This window comes from Hetaerina americana, unplaced genomic scaffold (genome assembly GCF_022747635.1).
Source record: "Hetaerina americana unplaced genomic scaffold, ioHetAmer1.1.p SCAF_10, whole genome shotgun sequence".
Taxonomy (NCBI): Eukaryota; Metazoa; Arthropoda; class Insecta; order Odonata; family Calopterygidae; genus Hetaerina; species Hetaerina americana.
In genome coordinates, this window is record NW_027286070.1 from 14510614 (window position 1) to 14523366 (window position 12753).

The following is a 12753-nucleotide window of genomic DNA, read 5'->3' on the forward strand; positions in this document are numbered from 1 at the left end:
TACACTAGATGAATGAAACGGCCTCCAGCCTTCGTTTACAAGCTGAGGGGGAATGTTACTTCCACAAACTACCATGTGTTCTCCTAAAGGTCATTTTGTTTGTGGCCTTCAAGTATATGTGTATTAGGTTTCACCCTACGCTAGTATAAGTGTTATTTCATGTATATATGACCCAGCTTGGAATGTATTTTTCTCGTAGATCAAAATATTATAAACAAAAAATTCAAATGCTATTAAATATAAAACACCAAATGTTATAGAAATATTTGCAATTACTAAACAGATGTTCTTTTAAAATCTCATATTTAAAAAAATAAAGTAATAACATAAATGACCATAAATATACCATATACCATATCAATTAAATATCATAAATATATACCATAAATCAATTATAATGTCACGTTATCGATTCATTCCAATTAAATCTGCTACCCAATAAAGGGATCATGAGCTTTTGAGATTATTTTAGTTGAATGAGGTTTATATTGCGTAAGTGGAAAAAACTCTACGGTTTTCTTAATCTAATCTTCATTTTACTATTGCCTAATTTTACTCTGCAGAATATGATCGATATCTTCCCACCATATTTACTACAAAACTTAATTTTTAACTAATTCGAAAAAGTCACAGGTATGTTACATTATGGACATATTACGTTCATTGAAATATTTTTACTGCTAAGGGTTATTAAAGTAAGTGAGGAAGCAATTAGTTCTCATTAAATACCTTTAGGTGAACAGTAAGACCACCTGCATTTCTTCCATTACTGAAGAGCGCATTTGCGAAATGGATTATTCTCTGACTAAGAATAACTTAGCATTTATGTTATTTGAGACCACCAACTGATAAAAGTGTATTTAGCTTTTCCTAATAGCATTTGTCAATTTATAAAATGTGAAATGTGGAAAACCATTTGTTTCTACTGTATATCCCTTGAATATTAGAATTACTGATAATAATGGAAATGTAAAACCTCCCTCTACAATGAGGAAACGGCTAAACCTAGAGAGGTTAAAAACACGTTTGGTGCTGTTTATTGAAAGAATACCACTTCCATTTTATCAATCCCAGAAGAAATTAAATCTTTGATGCAGATTATGAACGTTTTCATCCTAGTATGGTTAAGTTAGAGAAAGAATTGACTAACGGTTAGACAAAAAGTTTCCCTGAAAATCTGCACTCAGCAGGTCAAAGAATTATGACAGGAACTTACCTTTTATTTATCACCCCAATTCATTTTATAAAATTTTATAAATTTAAACTTATATTTAACGTGCTAGAATATGTTGACAATGTTGGGAAAGTATCTTTTGATCAGGATCAAAATGCCCATATCAAACATGGCGTCCAAACTGAACTACAGAGTAAAATACACTCAAATATCTGAGTGGGTTTTATAAATGCGCTACCTGAAGTTCCTCTCCTTAATGACTCAATGCGGTTTAATCATTCAAATACATAGCTGTAGGGAAGCAAGTCACCCGAGTATCCTCATGGCCCGCATGTTAGTTTAGCGAGAAAAAAAAAGACTGGAGCAGCATAGCTGCAGAGTCGGGTTATCTCCAGAACTCCATGTGCAGACATCTACTCAAACGACTTCATTGCACTGCTACGCGACGCTATCTCCAAAAAAACTTGTGTCTTTCCTCCAATCTTCCAACCTTGTCTCTCTCTCCTAAAGGGATTACCCATTGGATTTTTCGAGGATCGACGTTTCGGTCCAAACCCACATGACGGCTGCCCAACCTATCTCCCGGAGACCGATCGAAAAAAAGTAATTGACAATCTTGCTGCGATTCTATTTTGTATTCCGTTTTTTTTTAATTCCATCCCACCCCCTGTCTTTCTTTCTTCTTTCTGTCCACCTTTTCCCCCTCCGATTTTGCCCTTACAACTACTCACGTTCTGTTTGCCCGCTCTCTCCTCTCTTAGTCCCCCCTCTCCCCGTTTAGTGGTCGGATTCCAACACAGCTTTGGAAGATAAATAGTAAATGGTTCCGGAGACCAGGCGGTAGAGGGGGCGGAGTGGGCGAGCGGGGATCGGAAGGTGACATGCAGAGTTTTGAAGACTGAGGGTTTTTGCGTGAAATATAGTGGAAGATGAAGAAAAGACCGCTCCCACATCCTTCCATACACTCGCCCTCATCTCCACTCCAGCGGAGAGGAGCGGTGAGCGGGGTCGTGGCGGAGATGCGAGTTGACGGACTTCTCGCGGTAGCGGGTTGGAAAGGATGGAGAGAAGGAAAGGGTTAAAGGAGTAATCAGGGTGAGTCGGTGTGGATGGGTGGCGGAAGGGAGAATGTGGCAGCGGTGTGATGTGTCAGAGGTGGTATTCAAAGCACCCCCGTGCACATAAACACGCACACATAGTTGGACGCACTCGCCACCTCGGGGTGAACTAGGGTAAATACGAGCCAAATGATGAATTAAACGGAGAAATGTTTTGAATGCACAATGAGAGTGCCTTTTCCGAATGTGCGCGCGCACACACACACACACAGACACACGTTCACAGTGGACGAAACGAATTAAAACAGAGTGTGGTCATTTTTCACCGCATGTATACGTTTCAACTGAGGAATGGGATATCTGGGCGTGGAGTGATGTGTTGGCTGCTGCCTCGGCCGAGAGGGACCAATGCATTGCCTGCGTATGCTTGTAGAGTGTGGATTGGCGCGGAGTGACACCATTATGGGCGGAGGGGGTAAGGGCCTATGCCTCGAGGGAACCGGGTGTAGCATTGGAATCGTGATAGGAAGGTGGGTGGGAGGGGTTTTTTCGGAATACCAAGTACTGTATCTCAAAACTTCACCGCATCCAACACCTCCCCGCCTCCCCCAGCCCCTTCCTCAACAAAAACATTAAAAAAACACTCAATGACGGTAAAGAGGGGAGGGCATAGGGTGAAAAGCGGGCTAAATAAATTTTTGCGACACTATAAGTTTTATACCCGCCATATTTTACTTAATAAAGAACGGATTTAATTAATTCTGTGTGAAATTTGGGATGATTGGTGTTTTCGAAAAAGAATTCATTTCGTTGGGCGAAAGCGGATAACTGGACTTGCATTCAATGTTTTATTTTATCCTTTCCGTTTTGTGATCCATGCATGAAGCTTGGGTACACTGGTAACGGTGGCGATGATATAATTAAACTTGATTTTGAGGTGTCATTAATTTACCTTCATATTTAACGGAAACTGGCTTACCAAATAATGAATCACTGATATCATTTCGATTGAGAAAATCAATGATCAAGGGAGTGAAATTCACCGCAGGCGATCGTAATTTTTGGTACGCCAACGGTAAGTGATCAACGAAATCATTCCATGCTTTTTATGGAGGAAGAAGGAACAGGAGATTTAGAGCATAATATGACACCTTCCTATTCGTCAAGTAAAAACTCAGATTTTAGCGTCACATACCTTTCTCTGAACTTGTGTGGACACTTCAAAAACTAATGATATATAATATTTTACCATGATTTATTTATGTATCTTAAAAATTATATAAATGATTTATTTTGAAAAAGGGTATTAAATGGACGACATTGTTTAATAATTACCCTGTTATTTACCTCTGCTTCGTATTTTTGTGGTGATGATAGAAAGATTAAACAGATACCTATTGTAAAATTTCGCTTTGAAATTATGAATATTTCTTTTACTTGCAGTGTTTTGTCTAGACATAATCTCTTTAACAGTGTGTACTCATCTTTCTCAGTGCCTTAAGTCCGCTAACGCTGTTAATGTTCTTATACTTTTGAAGATGTAATTGTTAGTGTGGCAAGATGGCAGTTATTGAACGAATTTGTAGTTTGTTTCACTGTCGGTTAAGGTGAATGGTTTCAGAAATTCGGCTGAAGTGCGGTATTTGTTTGATACATTTTTTAAAGTAGATTGCCATACAAGAGTGATGAGAAAAACATGAAATGCAAGAAATTATTAGGTGAAAAAATGGGAAAACTGTTTTGTATTTTACAACATTTCTATCGAGATGAATTACTGGAATGGAAGTTAGGAATATTTATTTGAAAGCATCTAAATCGAAATAATTTCTTAATAATAAGTATTTTATAAAAATTATTCTCTTTTGCCTATCTTGGGAAAAATAAAATCTATTTTTTTTGCTGTCAATCATTGTCATAGGTTACCTATCCGAGGATTCTTTTGTATTAGCTTTAGGAAGCTTTTATTTACTGATAATCTCATCAATTTTTCACTGCTCCTTGATTCTCTCAATGTGCCCTCTGCAGTTTCTCACCTCTATGGTGCCTTCCGTCACGGGCATCGTAAAATATTATTCCATTAATTTACAGGTTTGCTCAATTGGGCTCCTTTTTTTTAATATAAATGTCTTCTATACATCTTTCAATTTTCGCACCTTTCGAAGTATTGCTATATTTTATACTGCTTGCCTGTACATTATTTTGTTTTTTTACACTCTTTATTAGGTTTTTGCATAAAAAATTACAGTAACTTAGTTTACTGTTCAATAAGGTTTTAGTTCCCACGTCAACCTAATCAAGTTAAATTCTTAATCATAAGGCGCATGTGACCCGAAAAATGTTCATTGAAAACTCGGAAAACTTCAAGAGGTGTTTTTTTCGTTGAGAATCGAGTTAATTATTTGAATCACAATGACAATTCCTTTAGAGTATTGGATAATAAAATCAAAAAGTTTTCATTCGTTAAAATATACGTTATCATAGACCTAAAATATCTATATTTCCCCTTCCCATCTCTCGCTTAACATTCTCCAATTTCCCTATCATCATCATTGTCCTAATATTCTACGTTCCTATTCTGACTAATTTGATATTCTTCTCCTGCGTCTTCTGTCCTCTTGCTGCTTGTTTTCCCTTGCAAGGGATTCCTGGGATGACGACCGCGGAAGCCTTGCCTTCCCCCGCTGCCGGGCACGACACACGGCCGCTTGGGCCGAGCCCCGTAGTTGCCAGGACTCAAAATCTCTGTATCGTCCATCATGTAAATCTTGGGAATGATAATTGAGGTGGTTTCCCGTTGCCTTTCTCAATAGTGTTTTTAACGTTACACCATCACTTACTGGCCGCCCCATTGGGGTCAGACGCCATTGCAGCCGCCTCACTGACGAACGGACGCTGCGTGGACTACCTTTCGTCTGGCTCCTAACCTTCGACCTATCTGGCATGGGTGACCCTAACAGGAACAATTATTATTACTTCCACCAGCACAGCTCTAGGGATCATCGGAACGCACAAGCCCTTCCACCACGTCAAGGTTATAGTCCGGGGAGGGATATATATACATATATATATATATATATATATATATATATATATATATATATATATATATATATACACACGTGGGTTGCGGTAGTCCAAGGGGTAGAGCGTTGGACAACTGACCTGAGGGTCCCGGGTTCGATTCCCGGGTAAGGCACTCTGGGCACCTGCAGCTCTACACAGTGATTTTTCGGGTACCAGGTCTTCCTGGGAAACCATATCCGGCACAGGGAGAGGAACTGGCCCCCCTACCCTGATGTGTGAATTTCACACGCCGTCGGGCTTAGTACCGGGTGAACTCCACCATCACCTACCAAACCGACTTTCGGGTTGATTACTGTGTTTATGAAATAATATGAAGGGGGTATTGACCGGCAGCGGGATGTTGAAGACTGTACTTGAGGGGAGAATGTTAGGCAAACGAGGAAAGGGAAGGAACAGAATAGGGATGTTGAACTGGATGAAGGCAGGAAGTAAGCACTCGAAGATGAAGAGGGACCTGATGTAGAGTAGGATTTAGTGTTTTGCTAGGGGTCACAAATTATTTAATTAGTAATTATGTCCATCCAAAAACCTACCTTAACCGGTAGGTTACTTAATTAGTTACTTAATTATATATATATATATATATATATACACACATGTAGATTTATTACATGTAATTAATCTACATCTGTGTTTTTATATATTTGTGCGTCGCCGAAGAGCGTTATATATATATATATATATATATATATATATATATATATATATATATATATATATATATATATATATATAATTTAGCTCCGTCTTCCTCAGAAGAAAACAAGTATTATTATGCATATTTTACAGCACTAATGCACACACACACATATGTATATATATATATATATATATATATATATATATATATATATATATACATACATACATACATATACATATATATACATATGTTTGTATATATACATATCATATATATTATATGTATATATTCACGATTTTTATTTTACGATAAATTATTATATAACCGCATTTTAGGTATTGTAAGTACACGTACTCTTAGTCCATGGAAATAAGTATTCTTTTAGCAATTATAACCTTCAGCATAAAACATAACTTTACATTCGCTGGTAGGTTTTTAAAACTCATTGCAAAAAATGAAGAAAATCGAAAACTTTGAACGCCAACCAATACTGCGCGAAAATTTTTGTCAAAGGGTCAAATATATTTAGTGATCCTGAGCAGATAAATCTTATGTTTCAGAGGCAATTTTCCATGCATGGAATCATGCATCGCACTTTGACATTTAAAAACTTTGGGTTTTTGAGGAGAGGATCATCAATATTGAGTGATGATGCCGTCGGTTACGCCAGCTGTTTATAGTACACCGCGGTATTTCTAAAGCATGAACCTCAAATGAGATTGACTCAAAAAATCCTGGAAATCAGGTTTTTTTGGCTCACAATGAAAAAAAGTGTTCGGAAACAAAATGAAAAAAGAAGAAATCAAAGTGAATTATAAAAATTATTTCCGAATAAAAAATAGCTGAGAGATCCCGGTTTGAGTTACCTCCGTGCTCGCGGGCACATGAAATAATTGCGTAGTTTGTTACGCTGCAATGTTTCGCCCCAGGATAGTGTGGGTGGTGGCAGAGGTACGTAATTGTGAGTGTGTGTGTATCTGCGCAGTGGGGGACGCTGGAGTAGATTGGGACGGCGGGTTAATCCGCTATGGGACTCTCGGATTAAAGTTCCGCTATTACGCCAACAGTTTCGCTTTGGAAAATCGCGCTTGTCAAGCAAGAGAACGTCAACCAGCGTACTCATTCCCAGTGAATTTAATCCAATGTATAGGGGGCCCTTGTTGTTCAACCAATGTGCGATTAATTCAATTTCAATAGTTATTTATGGGTATTCAGTTAGACGTCTTTTGTTTTTTTTATCCGGAATTGAATGGATATTTTGGTAGTAAAATCTTACTGCCGAAATCTAATTTGGGGCACTTCGATTATAGTTCACGTTGGGAGGTACCCTAGCATAATTATTAAATCTTGCATGATAGCACTAATATGATGCTAGCTGATGTTTGCTCCCTTTTAAGAGTGTATTTTCAGTCTTCTTTGCTTATATTTTCCTTAAAATTAACTGCATTAATATCCCTGCACCTTATTGGTATTTAATCTAACGTGTTAGAAATAGTGCGAAATCATTTTTGCGGTAGCTGTGACTGAAAAGCTTCTCCATACTTTTGGTCTTAATTTATACTATCAAATAAAAAATATGTTGCCTGGATATTTATATTTATTTATGCTTAGAAAATATCTATTGTATATAATCTTCGGTTTAGCATGTTACTTGTTAGATTCAACGGCCTTATATTTATTGTAGATTCTACAATTTCCACAGCAGAATATTGTTACCTCAGAAGAAAATTGGAGCACTAAAGAGGTGGATTATTCGTAAATTGCGAAGGAGATCTATTTTGAAGGACACAGTTTCACAAAAATTCAAAGTGAACCTTAGATATTCACTCGTTGGTTTATCTCTGAATTTTATCGTTGGGAATCTGTGTTTAATTTTGATTTGATTTTTTCTCTCATATGCCAATAAATATTTGTCAAAAACAATGCAAAATAAGAAATATTGATATTCATCACAATAAAATAACTTCATTTTTACTTTCTTTTTCCAGAGGGTGGACAGGCGGATTAATTATCTAAATTTACTTGTTCTAATATCTCCCAGGTTTATTCTCTGGCCAAGGAGTAGTTGTAAGAAGGTGACGTTTCTTTAAATGAAAATTTTAAGCAAGTAAAATCAGAAGAAAGAAGGAGGATAGGCGGAGAATTGATCGAGATTATCTTGTATACACGGGGACCGTTCAAGTTTTAATAGCAACGAATCATTTTCTCCGGACTGGGAGTAGTTTTAAGATATGATTGACCTTCAACTACGTAGGAACCCTTTAAAAATACAGGACATATATGTCGACACCGTAAATTTTATAGTTTCTATAGATGCTGCTGGAGTGAGAAGAGTTTTCTTTGCTTAACATGGCGTCGTTTGGTACGCGTGAACAGCGTGTTTAACCGTTTTATTCGGTTACACGGTTTAGTGCCCATTGAAATAGATCATCAATTGAGTGAGACTAGCGTTGTTTGATAATTTTATGCAGGAGCGTAGGTTGAAAAGTAATGAGCACATGCTTGTGAAAAAAACAAATAGTACCTTAAAGTACAATTCTTAATTTTGAACATTATTTATTTATTTTTAAACATAGTCACCGTTAAGGTTAACACATTTCTATCAACGTGTAACAAGTTTTTTCATTCCGTCATTAAAAAACGCTTCCAAATTTTCTCGAATCTAGGACTTTACTGCTGCCTTCACCTCGTCTTCCGAGGCGAAGTTATTACCCTTGAGGTTTCTCTGAGGAAAAAGTCGGAAGAATAATTATGATTTGAAATTGGTTCGAATTTCAGGTTCCGTAGAGCTTCTCCAGTGGCGCGCAAGGTGTGTGGACGAGCGTTGTCATGTGAAAGATTATTGGTGCCAGGCTGCCTTTAACGTGACCATTGTCATCCTCGGATATTCCAACGTGGTTTGCGATAAACATTTGAGTGATTCGACGCTCATTTGAATCAAGTCTTCAACGAGTTTTCGATGTTTATCGTCTGTGGCAGTGATGGGTCGTACGCTGACTCTTTCATCAACCATTATGACTTTTATAGACTCAAAACCACTAGATTTTACTACCCTACGATTAACAGTAGACCTATCAACAGCATCGTTACCATAATCAGCCTTTCAACGACGATGAATCTCAGTAGGAATCCCTTTTTAAGCAGCTTAAATTCAACAACAGCACGCTGTTCAACTCGCGTTGATATCGCACTAGATCACGTCTCCATACTTCCGCTCCTCGAAATACACAGGATGAATGAAACGACCTTAAACCTACGCATTCATGTTGAGGGGCTAATGTTCCTTCAACATGCCTCCATGTGTGCTTCTCAAGGTCATTTTGTTTGGGGTGAACATGTTTGGATTTGCATGTGTGCATTTATGTTCACCCTATCCTCTTAGATGTGAAAAATGTGCGTCTAAGACCTCTATTGATTAAGCAAGGTGGAAATATTGGGAAAATATTATTATATCGAGGGAGGATATGCTGAAAAGTAACAGAAGTTTCATCTTTCATATTTCAGTAGCTTGTCTAAAAAAACTTTAGAACCCTTAGCACGTGAAAAAACCTCGCATTTGGAGAGTCATTTTGTAAGTGAAGACAAATAATACCTGTAGAATATCGCGGTTGTGGAAGTTTAATTTTAAAGAATATTCAAATAATTTATTTCTTTTTAATTTTATCGTTCAAATAATTTATTTCTTTTTAATTTTATCGTTCAAATAATTTATTTCTTATTAATTTGATGCTCTTCATAATGGTTATACAAGTGATATTAGTAGTTTAGGAAAAAAGACACAACTGCAGCAGATATACTAAATAAAACCTGTAGGTCATTTCATTAAAGTTAAACTTCTGTTATATGCCACAGAATTTTCAAAACTTATTACTATTACTTAGGATGTGCTAATTTATATCAAAACCAAATTACTATCCCAAAGTTAATTGTAAGAAATACATTTTTGTTTGAGCACAAAAAACATAAAACAACCTAATTTTTCCCTTTTTGGTTCGTTCATGCCCATTTTCCTGCTACAATGATGTATGTATATTTACATTTTTTCCAAATTTTTAGGCATTATAAAATTAATTAAAGAAATATGTATTCACATATGCTCTGATATTATTTTAAGGAAACTCAATACTTTTTTATACCTGACATTGAATGATACATTTCAACACTTAGAGTCATGCTTTGATTTTGAAATGTACATACAATGAATGCATTCTATTTAATAATTATTACAAGGTTTTCTTAAACTATTATAATTAAAATTATGAAATAAGAAATTAAATGCCAAAATATATATTCAAAATAAATATATTTCTTCAATACATTGCATATCATATATTTGATAACCTTATTCGCCGCTTGGTATTTTTGGTAAAGATGGGTCTATTAAATAGTGAGAGATGTTTATAGCGTCGCTGACCAGTTAGAATTTTATTAAGAGGCGAGTAGTATAGCAGTATCATGTAAAAATTCAATCAGTTACTCATTTACCGGTCGGTGCACATCTTATTCATTGACCCAGTTGTACGGCACTTTTAAATTGTCTGACTCGTGAGTTGAGACCTCAAATATTTAAAATGTAGCCACCAAAACATTTTTTCGAACCATTATCTTGTTTTTTGGGAAATGTTACGGTGTGAATAAACATTTTGCTCTTAAATGAGTGCATTTTATTTGCAATTTCCACGTAAAACATTGTTTAGTAGCTGACACTACAATAGAAGAAACATTAGTATTGTTAATATGGAATTTTTGAGAATAAAACCTAAAATTTGATGAATTATTCCTGTGATTAACTATCCTTTAACATTAAAAAGTTGCCATATTTTGAACACGACACAATGCAGAAGCAGAATAATTAAAAACCAAATAGGTCGAGTGATATACTTAGTTTTCTCCCGTAAATGGACTAACATGCTTTTCCATTGTCTAATTTTCATTGGCTGCTGTTAGATGTTTATGTGAGACGTATTTAAAAATATAATTTGATTGCGTATTTTAAAAATGGAATTTAAATGACGTAAAATAAAATTGGAAGTGCATACTCAGGGAATCGATCCATGTATGTGCAAAAATCTTGCGTTTTGGAAATATTTGGAGCAAAAATCTGCAGAAAAACATGTCATTTTGGAATTTTCTCTTTAAGGGATTATAAAATCTCCAAGAAACGATTAAGCTAAAACATTGAATAAAAATTCCGGTGACAAATTAGTCATTTTATCAGATCTCCTATGGCCATATACTACTCGATAGAGCGCATTAGTCAAATATATCAATCAACTTAAAATTTTCGCTCAGAATTAACGGTATCTGCGGGAATGTGTGAGATTAGAGAATTCAATGGTAAATGTGCGTTAAATGGGGTTGCACATCACAGGTGCAAGTAAAATGAAATCGCCCGAAAATAGAGACTTTTGGAGCGGCAGCAACAGGATTATTCACATAGACTCCTAAATGGAATTGTGGGAATAGGCTTAGTATGATAAAATAATGAGAACTGATGGCTGACTAAAATGCCATGAAAGTGTCATTCAGGTGGAGATAGTGCCAAAACCGTAATGGTACATGTTTGCATGCCACCAAAATACTAAGATGGCGGCAATATGGATTTTCTAAACGATATCGTGTAAGTAGTAAAATTCGTAAAGGGTGAAGAAAATCTAATTATATTTGGAGATTGAACATCAATCATTAGAAAGGGAACTATATGAAAAAACCCATCGTAAGTTATGTTTTAGGAGTTGAAATGGAGAAGGAGAACGCCATTTTGATTGGTGCAAACAATGCGAATTGTTGATTGCAAATATTTTTTCAATAATACCCACGTAATATACGTGGAAGCTACCAATATAGGTACTACATTCTCATAAAGCGGACACTTAGGAATGAAATAAAACACTACCAAAAATATCGATTCAGAGTCAGGTATCGACAATGACCACAAGTTAGTGCTAATAAAGTGCCACCAGGAATTAAAGAAGCCAAAGAAGAGAATTGTAGTGTGAATAGTCGGAAACAGATCGAAGGAAAATGAGCCACGCTTGGATTCATAGCAGCAATTGGAAAATAAAATAGAAGAAGCTAATCAAAGAGAAAATGAGAGAGATGTCAAAGATTTACAGTGGTCTTCAATATCAGCAGGATAGGGAACGTTCTTTTCTTTTAGCCCTACCTGGAATCGGGCTCCAGTTTACCAGGGAGGTTTTATCTCACCTGCGGGAAATTATGTAGGACCTTGACATTTTTGGGGCTGCTATTTTGCTCAGATTTCCTCAGCTGCCACACATCCCGTCAACAATCTATTATTAACATGCAATTTTTCATTTGCCAGTTTGAATTACTGCGGGAAGATAATTTTTCGGCAAGATGAATTCCGATTTAATGAACCTCACAATACATGGGATCATATTCTCATCAAAGGTTCCTATTATTACATAATATCATCGGAACATTTTAAGCATAGTTTATCGTATTAGAATCATAAAAGAATATTTCATTTTCGCTGAAATTATTATAATTTCTGTGCTCCTACTATACTTATCTGGGAAAAACAATGAGGATGAAGCCATTGATTCAGGAATATTACGATGTTTAATTTAAAATTTGCAGAAACCCAGGGTACTTCGTTTACTTTTGGGACCATAGAGTTATTATTATTAAAATAGTATATGCTACTACCCTCTTCCTATATAGGCAGTAAGATCAATCCATGAAATAGTAAGCGTGATAGAGAAAGCAGAATAGGATCGGCGAAGAAGGTTTTCTCTCAGATGAAGCAACGACAAACAGCTAATAGATTG